Here is a 16,869-nt window from a genome sequence, read left to right on the forward strand (position 1 = left end):
TCTGTCTCTCTTTCTCACTGTCTGTGTTTGCTTTAAAGTCCAATTAGTGCGAATAAGTGGCCAAACAATTCCGCAATTCAACTGTCACGGCATAGGGATGAAACCTCTTGAGGGGAGACGACAACAATCAATGCTGTCTAATTGTTTCCGAAAAGATTGACTGACCCACGTTGGGCGCCATACGCACTGAACTTGGCCAAAGGTCGAGCCGAATAACAACTGCAACAACAGCTACTTTTGATCAGATTCGAGTCGGTTCACTCGGTTGTCAGTTGTCGCTTGCACTTGTGCAATTCTCAGCCATGTCCTTGTCTCAATGATGTCCTGTACCAGCATCCGGTGCCGGCCTCATCAGCATGTGAAAGTACCTAATGTGTGATTGTGTGTGTGTGACAGACAATTACATGAGCCAACTGACCCAGCTAGCTGACCGTCTGACTCCCTGGCTAAGCAGCTCTGATGAGGCCAGCTTCTGTGGTTAAGGCACAGTCATTTGCAGCCCAGTCAAGGTACCGGGTCTCGACTATGGCTTTATAACATGATGAGCCTCATTCAGAGGTGATTTCATGCAGCTATTAAGTGGCTCAGACAACTCGAAGGTGACTAAAGGACTTTAAAAAGTTTCTGCGAAGCTCGATTGTTCTAATCAACGAGGAAATTGTTGACAGGATACGTTGCGGATGTGTCTTTAATTTGTTTACTATTCAATGACTAGCAAACTTTTACAAAAGTGTCCTTGCCTGAGGCCGTAAACTCCTGTTGAACGGGTCGGGCATTGTGTTGACTTCATTTTGTTGCGGCAAGAAAACAGGATATTATTTAATTGTTCAACCAACTGGTACCCTATAAAATGGGTATTTACTTGCTGTCATAAAGGAAGGAACAGTTAATGAATGTGATGCTACCAGAGACAAACTTGGAACTCTATATCGGAACCGATTTGAGTTATTGGCACAGCGTGTGTCTGTGAGACATCAACACCAAATGAAGGACAACATCAGCACATCATGCAGCCAAAAAGGACTTGGAACTCTCAGTTACTGCTGCTTTTGCTAGCAATTATAGCAATTCAAAGTCACGTAGTTTGGCAACAGATTTTCCAAATGATTTCATAAGTGCAGACTTCTTTCGACAGAGGCCAATGCCAACGAACTTCCAAAAATGCTTTGAGGGGCTAAATTTTTGAGCACAAACCCGTAAGTCCTTAAGGCCTTAAAGCACACTTGTTGCTGCCAGGAAGAATGCTATAAAAGCAATTCAAGCAGACGCCGCATGACATTATTATCTATATGAGTCGCCATGGCACAGCATGTGTGCTGAGCAAGGACATTAATCACAACTATACGACACTTGAGCAGGACTATAAATAGCTGTCAATAATAGCCCAAAACGACCAATTAAATGGCGTTCAATGAGCCTGGTACACAGGTAAACAACGCTCAAAGATTACTTGTGCCTGGGTTTCCTGGAAATTCTTGTTTACACAATGATACAAGTCAAGTAAGTCCTAGAACAGAAAAAACTGAACTAAATATATTTACCGGAAAAGACAAGATTTTCTCTGTGAGTGTCGTCTATTCGTTTCAAGTGAAAATGATTTAATTTTACCTTGGAAAACATCCGGAAATAACCAACAAACTATCAGCTGCGTCTTCTCTAAAGCCTCCTCGGCAATTGTGGAGATAACTCAATCTCCTCCTTAGTTGCTCCATCAAATTTATTGATACGTAAAACAAAAGCCTTGCGCAACAAAATTTTTACAACGCGCACATTTTACTTACGGCTTAGCACGCTATTTAATTCTAATATGGATTTTATTACAGGTAGATATTAAGTACAGACAAATGACAGGTGCCAAAAGCGCGCTCAGATCATTGACAAGTTTGGCATTAAAAGCGTTTATTGTTCTGGCAACGCAGCGCTAAATAAGATGATAATGACTGCGCATCGTGCCACATCAAGTAAAAATATTCACGGCCATTTTATGAACGCCGTTTAGATGCCAAGTGGCAAAACAGTTGATTAAGATTGATTGATTGACTGATTGATGTACCGCTGTGCTGCTGCATACTGTGACATGACAAATTGTTCTGTCATAATTATGCTTACAATTGCCACAAAGATTTCATTGCCGTTGCGTATGAGTAATCCAATATTGCGTATACGCCATGTGGCAGCAAGACATTGCAGTGCAGCAGTTGAGCTACCGCAAAGTTACACACAATCATCAGCATTAAAAACAAATAATTTTACAGCTACACACACACACACACACACACCATACACAACACCATCTCATGCACACACTGAGACTGTGTCAGTTAAGCTTTAATTTTGTGCTGCCATATAGAGGATTTTCATACAAAATGAGTTTACTTAACGTGCTACACACACGCACATACGCACACACGCATTTAACGAGCACACGTACAAGGCAGTGCGTGTGTGCACAGTTGATGAGCTAAATTAAATATTGCAACACAAATAGCAATAAAAACATACGCGTAATTGCATGCATTTTATCACACACACACACAGACATACAGTGTCTCACATAGATACAGGTTTAAAGCCAACGCATATTAAGAAAGCTGAAAGCTGATCAGGTTGCTACTAAGTGTATGTGTGTGTGTGTGTGTGTGACACATGCAGCACATATTTAATTAACAGTTGTGTCATGCATAGCTGGACATTCAGTGATTGAATCAACTACTGATTGCATGTTGCCATGTTGCAGCTCTGCTTGATTAGCACAACTTTGTTGTTGCCACACCGTGGCAAGCAAGCATATGTCGTCCCATTAGGCGTTCAAGCTAAAATCATTTCTTTATGGTTGCATTTGCGTGCCTAGAAGCCAAAATCAAAGTTAACTATCACGTAAGGCTACAGTCTAGAAAAACCAACTGTGAAAGACCCTGTACTTGTTTTGCAAAATAAGAAATAAAATATATTAAAAATATATATTCTCCTCTTCGATGTTTAAGTATAATTTTAGGTTTAGGATTAATAAATTCAGCAAAACACATAAATATTAGTATATAATGGGTTCTGTCTCTTAACATACCATAAACTATCAATCAATTCTATAATGAAAGAGATATTCATGAAAATGGCTTCTTAATAAATTATCCAGGTAAATTAACTTACTTTATTTTCATTGCATTGATCATATTTCTAATGATATCAAAACAAAAATTATACAAAAATGTTTGCCTATTTCGCAGCGTTTTAGTTATTTAATCGGAAAGACTTTCATCTTTTTTTCCTAATATAGACTCAGAAAAATACAAGCTGCTACTCAGATATAAAAAAAATACACTTCAAATATTTACTTTTCCATGACTTGTGTCACATTTTGTTGCTCGCTTGATTTTTTTGATTAACTTAATAGACCCTTTGTAAATTGTAAGTAAAAGGTCTGAAAAGCAAATACTAGACAACTGTGCAGTTGCAATAGCAGTTGCCGTTGTTCTTGCCACTAGTCACTCCCATTTTGAAGTGCCGACAAAAAATGCTTTATTGTCACAGCGATTCGCGTCTTGTTGCCTGTCTTGATGCGTCACGCCTTTTGTTTCAACTGTCAGCTGTCAGTTGAGTTGTTGAAGTCGGTTTGAAGTCGATTTTCAGTCGCTTTAGTTCTGGCTTTAAGCCGCTCACATATTTATGTGCAACTTTATGTTGCATCAGCCAGCTAGTTGTTGTTTCGATTGCCAACTTTGATATACTACTACCAAAAATTGTTCAAACTAATATTTGACTTGCAAGAAGCAACTTTTCGCAGAGAACCCCTGCAACATTCTCATTGTTTTGTTTGGTTTTTCCATCTCGATACCCTGTAGTTGTAAAATATATTTGCAAGGGTTTCACAGTTCTGTAAATTATTTAAATAAATATATAATATTTTCATCGCAATTAAAAATGTATAACATTAAGTTTAACTTCAAATGAAGAATTATTTTTTAGTTTTTTTTAGCTTAAACACTATGCGAAAATTCGAGAATATCCTTTAAAAAAAATAATTGCATCAGTAAAGCGTCGCTTAAGATATTAATCAACAATATGAAATTTTTTTATATTATTTAATCTATATATACAATATTTCGAAACTCATTCTTAAAAGTTATTTGCTTGCAAGCAATCAACTTTGTAGTAACTTATAGTAGCCTTTACATATATGGCCAATGTTGCTTTAACTTTAAAATCATTTGTAATTAAAATTAACTTAATCTCGGCAAATATATAATATTAATAAAATTGTAGCCTATTTGATCTCTTCTCTATGTAGCTGTTCCGTACTGTGAGACGAAACCAATTTTTATTTATTTCGTTTATAAGGTAGTTTGTTAAAACAGAAGCTGCACTTTGCTAATATTAATGCCAAAGTGCAAAAGGTAGAAAACTTGTTTGCCGAAATGAACTTAAGCCCCTGCAGTTGTCTTAAAGTTGACCCCCACACCTACACCCACACACACATGGATACACTCACTCACACTCACACTGAAATGAGTTAGAAATAAATATACTTTATATACATATATTTGAAATAACTTTTCATGCACTGTGAAGTGCATTTAAGCTTCTGGCTCATACACACGAGCCTTGAGAAAAGTTACAAAACCACAGAGAGTCTCTGTATGTGTGTGTGTGTGTGTTTGTCTGTATCTGTATGTATGTGTGCTTTGCTGCTTAGACAAAATTTGCACCTGTTTGCATTGAATTGAGGGCTGAGTCCAGCTTTCAGGCAATTGCATGCAACACATGCACCACCTTTGTTTCTCTTTTGAATTTGATCCTCCAAAAAGGGTATTAAGTTACCTAGTTCACACATTCATAAGCAAATAACATCAACATTCAAACATATACACATGAATATTTAACATTTCATTTATCAAATTGTTGAAATTTACTTTATGGTTCAAGTGTTTAAATAGACACTTTTAAAGCACTTATTGGACATATTTTGTTGCACAAACTTGAGGCACACACCAATTTTAATGCATGTATATATGATATTTTCATATCAAATAAGCGTTTGTTTGCCAACAAGCACACACACACACACACAACAAATATATAATCAAATTGTGCAAATATCTGGCAAGTCGCATGTTGCACAGCACGAACTTTGCAATATTCTGTGTCATGTGGCAAGTTCTAAAGAGATCTACACAAAGTGCTGACCACAAGAAGCCAACTTGGCATACACACACACACACACACCATAACACACTTATAGTAAAGTTTTAGCCACACAAGGGGAGAATGTTAAAAGTCGAGCTAAGTGCCGCACCTAAAAATTGATTCAATGCTTGCCCCAAAATAAATATGTAAGTACTATATATGTAAGTAAAGATGTTTTTTTTTATTTTTTTAAGCATTAACATTGAATTTAACAGCATTGTGGCATATGCATTTTATTTAACAGAAATGCCGAATATACTATTTTTGGTGGCATTAACATTACATTTAACAGCATTTGCGGTAGCTTCACATCAAATGCCACAACACACTTTGTGCGAAAATTGTTTATGGTTCATCCTTTGAAATGGTTTACACCGAAACGCTAGCAACTTTTTTCGGCTGCCGAAAGTTGCTGCAGCCAACGGGAAAACGGGAAAAAACCGCAGTATCATAAATATTTTATGTTGCGGCATGTTTTTCGGTTCGTCGTTTTGCATTTCGAATCCTTTCTGTGGCTCAATTTTTTAAATGCTTTTAAAATAGTTTTGTTTTAGATAGAAAAACATTCTTTAAATCACAACCAAAACAGCTGAGAGGAAAAATTCCGACGTTAGGATACCCTACAAGAATACACGGACAAGAAACATAATTAAAATAATATTTTGAGTAATTTAGGCAAGGGAAGAGGTCCTTAAAACGTGGTATGCAGTCTTGAATAACTCAAACAATAAACAGCCAGTCATTGTTATCAATATTTGATGAAAAGAAGCTGACTGAGAGATACCCCATAGGCAGATCTATCGATTATTTGAATCACAGTTGGGCCAAAGAAGTGCATTCCAAAATCACTCAAAATAGAAATTGTATGCATATATTTATATTTATTATAATATAAATAATAATACATTATACCTGCCTAGTGCCTTTGCTGTACATTAATAATAATAATATCTCTGATAAAAAAAACAACAGAACATTACGATAAAAGTAAAACATTTAAGTAGCGCTCAACCAGAAGTTATCCTACAAGTAAAACATAATATAATAAATGCCACATTTGTTCCCTTCCAGGGTATTAGATTGCAGACGAGCACTAAAAAACTGGCAATGCATAATGAAAAATCTCTTCTCTCATTTCGCTTACTGCTGGTCTAGAGAATTCATCTTTAATTACACAAAGTGCTCGGCTCTTCATAATTAGCGTACTGCATGCAATCACAAAACGAGCAGCTGCAATTGTTGCCACATTCTAATCCCGCCAACATTTTGCTGCGGCACGCTCAACACTTACTCCTCTGCTCATTGAATAAGCTCAGCGAATCCGAAAGCATTTTGAGCCAAGTTAAGCCTGGAAGTATTATAGAGAACTTTAACTTGCCCCCGATTGTTCAGCTCCATTGTACTCGTAAATTGCCGCAAGATTCATCGATTATTGGACTGGTCCTTGAATCTTTAAGGATAACCGGGCCAATTGTCCGGCATCCGGCTGTGAGTTGACTTGACAATTGAGAGTACACAGGAACTGCAATGCCAGAGGGACATGTTGCATGCCCCAATGCAGTGGAAATGGCAGTAGCAGCTGCACTCATGGCATCGTTGCATCGGCCATTGTTATTGTGCTACCTTCAACAGCTGCCACAGCTGAGACTCTGCAACAGCAGCAGCAAATGTTGCAATTACTATGCACCATCTACATGAATGTGTGTGTGTGTGTGTGTGTGTGTGTGTGTGTGTGTGCAACGCATGCAAAACTTCAATATGTAAGTGGGCATTGTGTGCGTGAACTGTCAACACATGGGCAAACGAACGAAAATGAAACAGTCAACGAGGGAGTCATCAACATGAACAATGAAAATACAAACACACACATATACACACTGACACGCACACATACATGAGAAATGAGCGGAAAATTATTGACCACAGATGTAGCAACAATTGTGACACACATTTTGCGGGTCACTGGCACAGGACCAAAAGAGATCGAAGCTGTCAACTCTCGATTACCAAAATAAGGCAGATCAAATGATGTAGTTGTGGAAGACCTCGACTTGTAGATTCCGTGCAACGATCTGGCTGTCTGTAGAAAGTACAGAATTAATAGTAGAAAGTCACTCTTATCGTTTAACAATTAACGAGTAATTAATAAAAAGTAGCGACAGAAAAGAGTAAAGAGTAACGAGTAACGAGAATAGAGAGTAGAGAGTAAACATAAGTGACTAGCGAGCAACGAGAAGCGATGAACGATTAACGAGTATCGAATAACGAGAGTAAGAGTTAATCGAATAGAATGTAGTACCGATTTAGCAAGTTGCAAATACTGAGCAACGAGTAGATAATAACAAGTTAGGATCATTTCAACTTCCACAAAAAAAAAGAAGTAGAAGAAAGATTAAGCCAAGTCAATTTAAAGAAATTTTCTTTTCTTTAACTTTTAATTTTCCTTTAAATTACCCTCAGTTACGTCGAGAGCTCAAGAAAGCGCCGACACTTATGAAAATGGTTTTTCCAGCATTGCGAAAATGCAGTAAATGATTTGCAAATGTTTGACACTTGTGATTTCATCAAGTGCTTTCAAGTTTAGCTACAGGAAAATGCGCGAAAATGTCGTGCTACGTCGACATGTTGCCACTTACACACACAAACATGCATGATTGCATGATGTGTATGATTGTATGTGTGTCCTCGTATGTGCGTGTGTATTTGTGAACAAGTGTTGTATGCATTTGTTTCGAAGGCATGCGCTTAATAATTAAGCATAGATGCCAAACACATGCACACAGTAGAAACAAGGATCTTGTTATGATACCCTGTAGCTCGAAAGCGGGTAAGAAAGGGAGCACTCAAAATGATAGACATAAAATTAAATTCTTTTTGAGGTAGTTACTAATTTAAATTAAAAATATTTAAAATTTGAATTTAATTATTAAATTATATTTAAAATTTGAATTTAATTATTTTCTTGTTCTTTTAATTAAGCCTGTTATTCAAACATTCTGAATATTTTATTGGGCTCACATTAAAAATACTTGAGCATAGGCTGTCTACAGGGTAACTTCGAATCAAACAGTTTCGACTAAGCCGTTTGTACATCTGTTTGTCTTGCTGCATCATGTGGCGCGCTTTTGTCTGGCCACCAAGCCGCATGACATCAGCTCAAAATGGGCTTCGACTGCCATTGCGGTTTCTCACATGTCGACTTAATTAAAGAAAACTTAATTAAATGATAACACAGCGGCAGCCAACAAAGTTATGTGAAATATTTCATGTATGCTCCTGTATTTGTTTGTGTGTGTGTGTGTGTGTGTTTCTGTGTGTGCCACAAACACAAACACAATACGCAACCAGTTGCAAAGGCAGAAACAAAGCGCCCATGAATTTTCATGAAAGAATCAGGCAATCGGTTGAACAGATTGTTGCCTTAGTGACTTTAAAGGGAAACCACACCGCAAAAACCACCATTCCTTCGCCTCCCTCTCCACTTATATGGCAGCCTATTCATTCAGGCTTTTCAGCTAATTGGCACAGCAATTGACTAACAGGTGTCCGCAAACGGCTAAAGAACTGTCAGGACCATTTAGCGCAGCATCAATTATTGACCTGAATAAGAAAGATTATCAATGGTCCCCGACTGCAGCTATAGACTTGTTAGATTGGGTATTATGCTTATGTTAAGAGGTACATCATAGATTAAGAGAATACATTTTTTGCAATCAACAGAATCGGACAATTGGGTATCGTAAACTCCAAACTCAAAATACACTTCGAATAAAAAAAAAATATAAAAAAATCTATCATGTTGAAATAAATACATAAATAGCATTTTGCAAATATTTTGAATTGTAATAAACAACGGACACACCAATAACTTAGCTTATTTGTTTATCGTTGTATTTGATTATCGATTCAAATATTGCTGCATTCGTTTTAATTTATGGTATTATTTGTATTATCACATTTGAATAAGATTGTGTATATTTCTGGATTTCTTCAATTGCTGCATCAATTTTAAAATTCAATGTATAATGGTATAGAAAATTTGGAAATGCTTTTAAAATAAATAAAATGTTGTGTTTATTAATTTTAATATTTACTGCTCTTAATAAAAATATATAAATTTTTAAATGTTTGGTTTGAGTGTTAATTTCTTGCCTAATTTCATGTTAAAAAAAATGTATAGATCAATTGTTAACTTATATCTACATCATATGAGTATATACAAGGGTATTTAGTCTTCGGCATATCAAAGCAATTTGTTTTTGTCATAAAACAGCATCCAGTGGAAAATGTTGTCGGTTGAAAAGGCCCAGAAACTCATTCGTAAACGTTGCAAGTGCTAGGACACTGGGACACTCGTCCTTGTATTCGTCCCTGTTAGAACACACAAAACAGATACATTAGCGGCCATAACGTATGAGCAAGCGCCTCTTAAGTGGGCGTATGTGTACGATGTGTGTAGTGAAGGGAGGTGGGGGGGGATATGGAATGCCACTGCTTTTAGATGACTATGCTGAAATGGCTCTATGAGTGTTTATGCAACTGGGCGAGTGCCTGCCTGTTGCCGCCTGTTGCCAAGAAAACACTGACACTTTTCCGCATGTTATGCCTGTTGTTGCAATTGTTAGCATTCACACACACACACACACACACTCACGCACTCTTTCCCTGCATTGCATTATGGCATTGTCTCTGTCAATATTGTTGCTGTTGCTGTTTCGACAATCCACAACATGCCGAAAAAAAAAACATTTGTTGCAGACTTTTAGAGAATGCATTGCAAATCGTGTACCACTTTAATGTGCTCAGATTCGAAATTCGAAAATTTAAGCAAATTGGCGGTGATATTGCAATTTGAGTTTGGGAAAACTGTTCAGAGTTCCACTTCAGAATCAATTTGAGACAAGAAAGTAGAGCAGACTTTAAAGGAGGCACAAATGGTAAAAGGCAAACAATGACATTTTATGCTAATTTATTCGCAAGTAAGTTTGCTTAAAATATAGTAGAGCATCTGCATATGGATCGGTAGACGACAATTATACGACCTAATTTAGGCAAAGATCTGTATAAATTAAAACCGTTGTGAAGTACTTTCGTTTAAAGTGCTTAAAAAGTCAAATAACATTTTTGGAAAATTTGAATTAATAAATATAAATATACCGAAAGATGTTCATAATTAGATGCAACTGCTGTCGGCCCAGAAATAGATTTTGAGTCAGTTGCTAATGTCTTCAAGAGTTAAGACCATTGTAGTTATGAACGCAAATTGAGCTGAGTCGATGATTCGAGAATATACTCGTATGTGTTGGTTGCCGCATGCCACAGCAGTCCATTGAGTTGCATGACCACTCCATTTCGCCATTGTAACACACACTGGGAACACACACATGCACACACACAGTCGGCACACAACATCCGGCGGAATAATGCTTCTGTGCACGCTCTACAGCTGCACATCCTGCCCCAAAGGAGGTGCCAGCGAATTCTGCATTTTGTTGTTTACGCGCATTGATGCTAATGCCAACTTCTGATGCCACTGCCACACTGCAATACCAATTTTAGGGTCATCGATTTACTGGAATTGTACTGCCGCTGTCATGTCGGCTGCTTTTTATGGCTGTTGTCAAGACCCATTTTATTATGATCGCAAGCACGTGACTGCAGACAGCAGGGCTACTGAAATTCCTGCGAAATCGAATACAAAACTCTCTGGCTCCAAAACCATTTGGCTTTAGTTTATAGAAACTGGCCCAAACGATGAAAAATACAAAAACTATATTTCCATTCACTTTCGACAACATGCATATAAGTATCTGTTTATGTGTGTGTAAGTGTGTGTGTGTATGTGTATCGCTTGGAGACCGTTACGTTATTTTTGTCGCACACTATTGCGCGACAAAATATCTGACTACATTTTCTTCACTTTGCTTCCGTCCTCTGCACTGTTTATATGTGTGTTTATGTGTGTGTGTGTTTGTGTTTGCTTGTAAATTACAGCTGATGATTTTCAGAACTCCCATGCTACCTCTCCTCTCCGCTCCATTGCTATCTGTTTGATTGTTGTCATGTCAGAGTGTTTCATTCCTGCTGCAGTTCCGTATATTTTCTATACCTCGTAAACAATTCACGAGAAGCAAAGGGTATTATCGTATTGCTTTTAGTATAATACTCAAATCGTAATAATTACTAGTGAGTAAAGAAATTAACGCTTTCATTTCTGATTTATTTCGAAAACACTCTTAATTTATTTTTACTATTTGTAAAGAACTTAATTTGCAGGGCAACCCATCGTCATATGCACTTTCCACTTTCATTTTATAGTTTGTGGAAATTAGAAAATCAGTTTTTTGTGGCTTGGAATCATTCGTTTTTTTTACAAAGTCCATAAAAAGCTTTTTACCAAACGAATATATTCGAAATTAAACTTCCTGTCACACAATTAGTGTGGCTTCCGTTAGCTAAATGAAAAAACATTTAGAACGAAAAAAATAAATTCAATGCAATGACGGTATTTCCTCTTTATTTTCATGCATAAATTTGTAAAGTGTTGATCGACTGTCTGTATATTTTAAACTTTCCAATAGTAAAAAAAAGGGCAATTAATTTCCCGCTATTTACAGCTAAATGTTAAAAAAAAATTGATTTTTGATAGCGAACATTCGTTTCGTAGTGGAGAACCTTTAATATCCACGAACAAACTAGATCAATGTCGACTAAACCGCTGAAAACGATTAATAGTTGTGTATATACTAAGTCAAGTGTCCAAAATATATATTTCTAGTCTGGATATTACTTTGGTATCAATTTCAAAAATTCTATATATTTTAGAAAACCCAAAAAAATTGATTTTAAGATTATTTGTTTTATTTAATTTTAATTTAAAATTCGGTACAGACAATTTTTTGCTAATAAAACCTCTATTAGTTACCAAGACCGTTACTGAATACTCTCGCTAAATTCTGGAATACAAAATATTTTCACCCAAATCTGTTTCAAATTTCACATTCAGCATATGTTCACAAAGAATTATATGGAAGTGAGGTGAGACTGTTTTATATTACTTTCAGGAAGAGTATTTTAGAAACAGAGTAAACAATTTTGAACTATTCGCAACTTGGCATCATCAAAGCGCTGCCGGTGACGCACAAGTCCATAGTGAAAATGAGTTTTCATGGAACACAAAGAGTTTCTGTGCGTGGGTTGCATGTGTTGATGTTGATTGATTTTGCGTTTGGCTCAGCTGACAGCCGAGACTAGGCGCCATAACTATGACTTATGTTAGGCGATTGCTTAATTAAAACGGCCAGCGACAACAACAATGATGACGACAAAATGATGGAATTTGTTAGGTTCATGAGTAGCTGCAACCGGTGGCAAAAAGCGAATCAAAACAGTTTGAAAAGAAAACTTTTTAATGAGTTGTGGCAGGGCCACGGGCACAGTGTTGTTGCCAGCTGTTTTACCAATATTTTAGCACACGTTACGTATACGCCGTATACGCCGTATACGCACACGCCACTTGCTGCACAATCCAATCAAAAGTTTACAATTCACGCTTGAAATATCGCGCCTCGGTTGACGCACTCGACGTTGTCTCCGGCCCAATTGAGTGCTCCCCTCCCTGCCTATCCCTCTCTTTCTCTCCCTCCCTGTGTTTTTAAACGTGTAGGTATAGGTGTCGCCGGGGCATGGGCTGTTGTCAAAGCTGCTTAGCACAATGGCTTTAAGTGCCTGCGCCCACAAGTATGCCATAAAAGATAGCTACTCGTAACGTTAAGCGAATACCGCATTGTAAAAAATTAAGTAGCATGCGGCAGCTGTGTGTATAAGAACATAATAACTGCCTACCAATGCTTATCCGATTTATGCTATGTTTGCGTAAATCTTCATTTTACCAAGAACTCCTGTGATTATTATGACTTAAGGCTGCTGTAGCGACCATTTCTTTACTCAAATTGTTAGGTATGAAAATGTATTCACCTTAAAGTTTTGCATAGAAAAATTCTACAACACATTTTTAATATAATTTATAAAATTTCAGTACTAACATTGGTCTTGATGCAGCTTTCAGAAAATGCATCCACAATTTCAAAAGTTTTGTAAAGAAATATTATAATGGTTATAATAACTACAATTGACATTCTTTTGCTCATGCTTATGTTAAAGTTTTTGAATTTCAACAGAATCTAACTGAAAAACTTCAATGTAAATTGAAATAAAATTACGAACAACATAAACTAAAAACTTAACGCTCTCTTAGGTTCAATGTTCAATTTATTTATTATTGTCAAAATTGTCCATTGATTTAATATGAAGAGAACTACTGATATTATCTATTTTCCACAGCACTGACACATAAATAACTATACATATAAATATATTTATACATTTATATTTATTTGAGATGCAATAACTGCGTACGCAGCTCACGTGCTCGTTATTCATGACTTGCTTACAAATTCATTGCACATTACAGTTGCAACAACAATAGCGGTAACTTAGACAGCAGCAAGTGGCTGGCAAGGAGCTAGACGAAAGGATGAAGGACACGATGAAGACTGAGGGAAATTTCGCGAGGCAACGGCAGTAGCAACTCTATTAGGATCCATCAATGTCAGCCAATTTATGCGCATATTAAAAATGCGGACTGCCAATGACAAACACAGCGTCTCCGACCCTTCATAGACGTACAGACGCACACACACACGCAAATACACACAATGACGCACACACAGTGGCACATATGACGTCGGCTTTCGGTGCAAACGCGCAAAATGGAGGTACGAGTTAGAGATGCGCACGGTTATGATTTTATAAGTCCGACACGCACGCACCCGAAAAGAATATCGTAAATGAATATAAAAACTTATCGCGAAGAAAGAGTTTTCTACATCGGAAATTGACATAAAGAGTGTTATAAAAGTAAGATAAAAAGATTCGACTTTAGTGAAATGAGAATGAGAAATGTAAAATAGACCAAAAGAAGCACAGTTGCCGATATATCGGTAAATAATAAATGGAGTAACAAATTTTTTTTAAAACGCAATTTTGATTACAAAACACAAGCGTACTCTTAATTTATATTTTATATTTATATCGCCTATTTCGAACTTTATAATTTTTTAAACTTTGTAAAAATATAATTTAAGTAAAATAAGACTCCGGCAAGATTTTCACTCAAGAGACACAAAGCTCGTAAATTCCAGAGTTTAAAACTTTCAACTTTGCATTCGAAGAAGCTTAGAATGGATTAATCAAGAAAATGTATAATTAAGAGATTTTTAAATAAAACTACAAAATAGATATTTAAACTGAAGTATAGTACATACATAATAATTGGCAATCAATAAAGTTATATTTTTGACAAGCTCAAGTAAACATTATACAATTGTTTATACTTGTAACTGCCGGAAATTGGGAAAATGGGTCATTTAATTTACCAGGTGATTACATATAAATAATTACATATACATAATTATTATAAGTAGGTAAGTAAGATAGCTTTAAAACTAGGAGACCTGTTTGCTTTTTTTACACATCCAAACACGCACGGGACCCGCATTAAATTTAATCCATCTCTAATACAAGTCAAGAATGTGACAAAAGCAGGCGATACATATGTAGATCAAAACATCAGGGAGTGGTGAATTTTGATGGATTGAGGTTGAATGTGGTGAACTGTGGACTGTGGTAGGGTGTGTATTGATTGCATCAAACGAATCTTTAATGTGTTCAAGCTCAGGTATGCAGCGATTACCACGTGAAGGTATGTGTGTGTGTTTTTGTGTGTGTGATGCTCGGGTTAGAATTGCAGTTGTTGAAATGGTGCAAGGGCAACCACAGCCAGGACAGGGGATCATATATAGTGGCACCAATTATGACAAATGCATTCAATTGAATTGAAATGCATAGCCTTATCAGAGGAGGACATGCACAGGGAAGTAGAGGCGAGTGCGTAACTATCTCACATCCTTGGAGCTGAACAGGAAACCAGCTTATCGACATGTGCAGTTGCAGGTGTGCTATTGTGACACTAATACCAATGCCAATGACATTAGAGCACATCTACTCCCCAAACAAACACAAGATAGCTAGAAAGAGATAGCAAGAGAAAGGGAGAGAGAAAGAGAGAGATATTGGTACAATGAGTAGCATTATATTTGTAGCTAATGTGCATATAGTATTGGCTTAATTATTGCCATTTCCAATAGCTAAAATAGGTTAATTTTATGATTCAAATCGAAAAGACCACTTTAAAATGTATCTTAAACAAACACATATTGCCTTACCAATTAAAATTTTCGACAATAGTTAAATTAACTTGTAGAAAGGGCACATCGTTTTTGACTTGCATTCAACCTATATTAAGCCAATCATCCATTAAAGTACAATTCATTAGCTTTTTAACCTCAAGTATGGTGAACGTACGCACACAGAAAATACCGATAAAATATTCAGAAAGGGCGACAACCCTATTAGCCGGACAATTGCCAAGTTAACAGTTCATGCAATACTCTGTGGTACGACTTTATGCTTCGGTAAATAAGAAAGCAGACCTACAAAACCAATCTGTGTGTAAGTATCTAAATGTATCTGTAAGTGTAATGTACGTATGTATGTGAACAGCGTATATTCGTACATATCATCCTAATTCCCAAGCTACCAGCTTATACCGAGACACTATTGTAAAAGCCAAGAGTGATAATGGTAATAATGAAACATTAAATAATTTCAATAAATTAAACACACACACATTAAGGAGCTCGTATGGCAAGCTCTAAATTTATACACTGCGAGAAAAATTCAGAATAATCTGTAAAAGTTAAGCTAAATTAACTAACAGTTTTCTAAAGTATTTTCAATGCAAAACCAACATAACCTGAATATCAATCGCGTCATCCCTTTAAAAATGCCTTAAATAAATTTACAAATTTTAATGGGAAATATTTTTATTGTCAAGAGTGAGTCAACATATTTAACTTAATTAACGAATTTTGGATTTTCTTTAATTTTATTTAATTTCGGATAATCTTTGAAATTTATTTTGACGTGAAACTTCTACGAGGACAAATTATAAGATGTCATTTTCAGTGTATAAAGTCCTTGTTTGAGCAGCTGAATAGAAATTTCTATCAATTGCCATTGTTTGGGCTGTGAATGCCGCAGGATTTAGCTTGTGTGCATTTTATTTATTTATTTTGTGTGAAGGCATAATACGATTCATTATGACAACATATACTCAGACACACACAAATACATGCAATGCTCATTGGATTTTAATGTATGCAATTTTGTTGGTCCTCAACATCCTTGGGATACTGCATTACGACCTTCTACTAATGAGTAGTGAATTATTTCCGTTGCTCTACTTGTTTATTATTTAAATAATCATTTTCTCTTCGGCCTTTAGATTATGAAATTTAAATATAAGAATATCTTTAATTTATAAATTTAATTATAAGAGAAAATGTGTTCTATAACCATTGTATTTAATGTATCTCCGATATTCCATGCTAAACAATGCGGTGGACTAAGTAGGCTAAGAAATTTTAATAGACAAACATGCATAAGTAAAGATGGCTTATATAAAAACGGCTCGTTCTTTTTTTCTGCACTGATAAGCAACGGCACACTGTGAAAAGTAAAATGGAGTTAAGCGCCTCACGCAGCAAATTCGACAAATCAAATGCA

Source organism: Drosophila innubila, assembly GCF_004354385.1.
Source record: "Drosophila innubila isolate TH190305 chromosome 3R unlocalized genomic scaffold, UK_Dinn_1.0 2_E_3R, whole genome shotgun sequence".
In the NCBI taxonomy this organism is placed as follows: Eukaryota; Metazoa; Arthropoda; class Insecta; order Diptera; family Drosophilidae; genus Drosophila; species Drosophila innubila.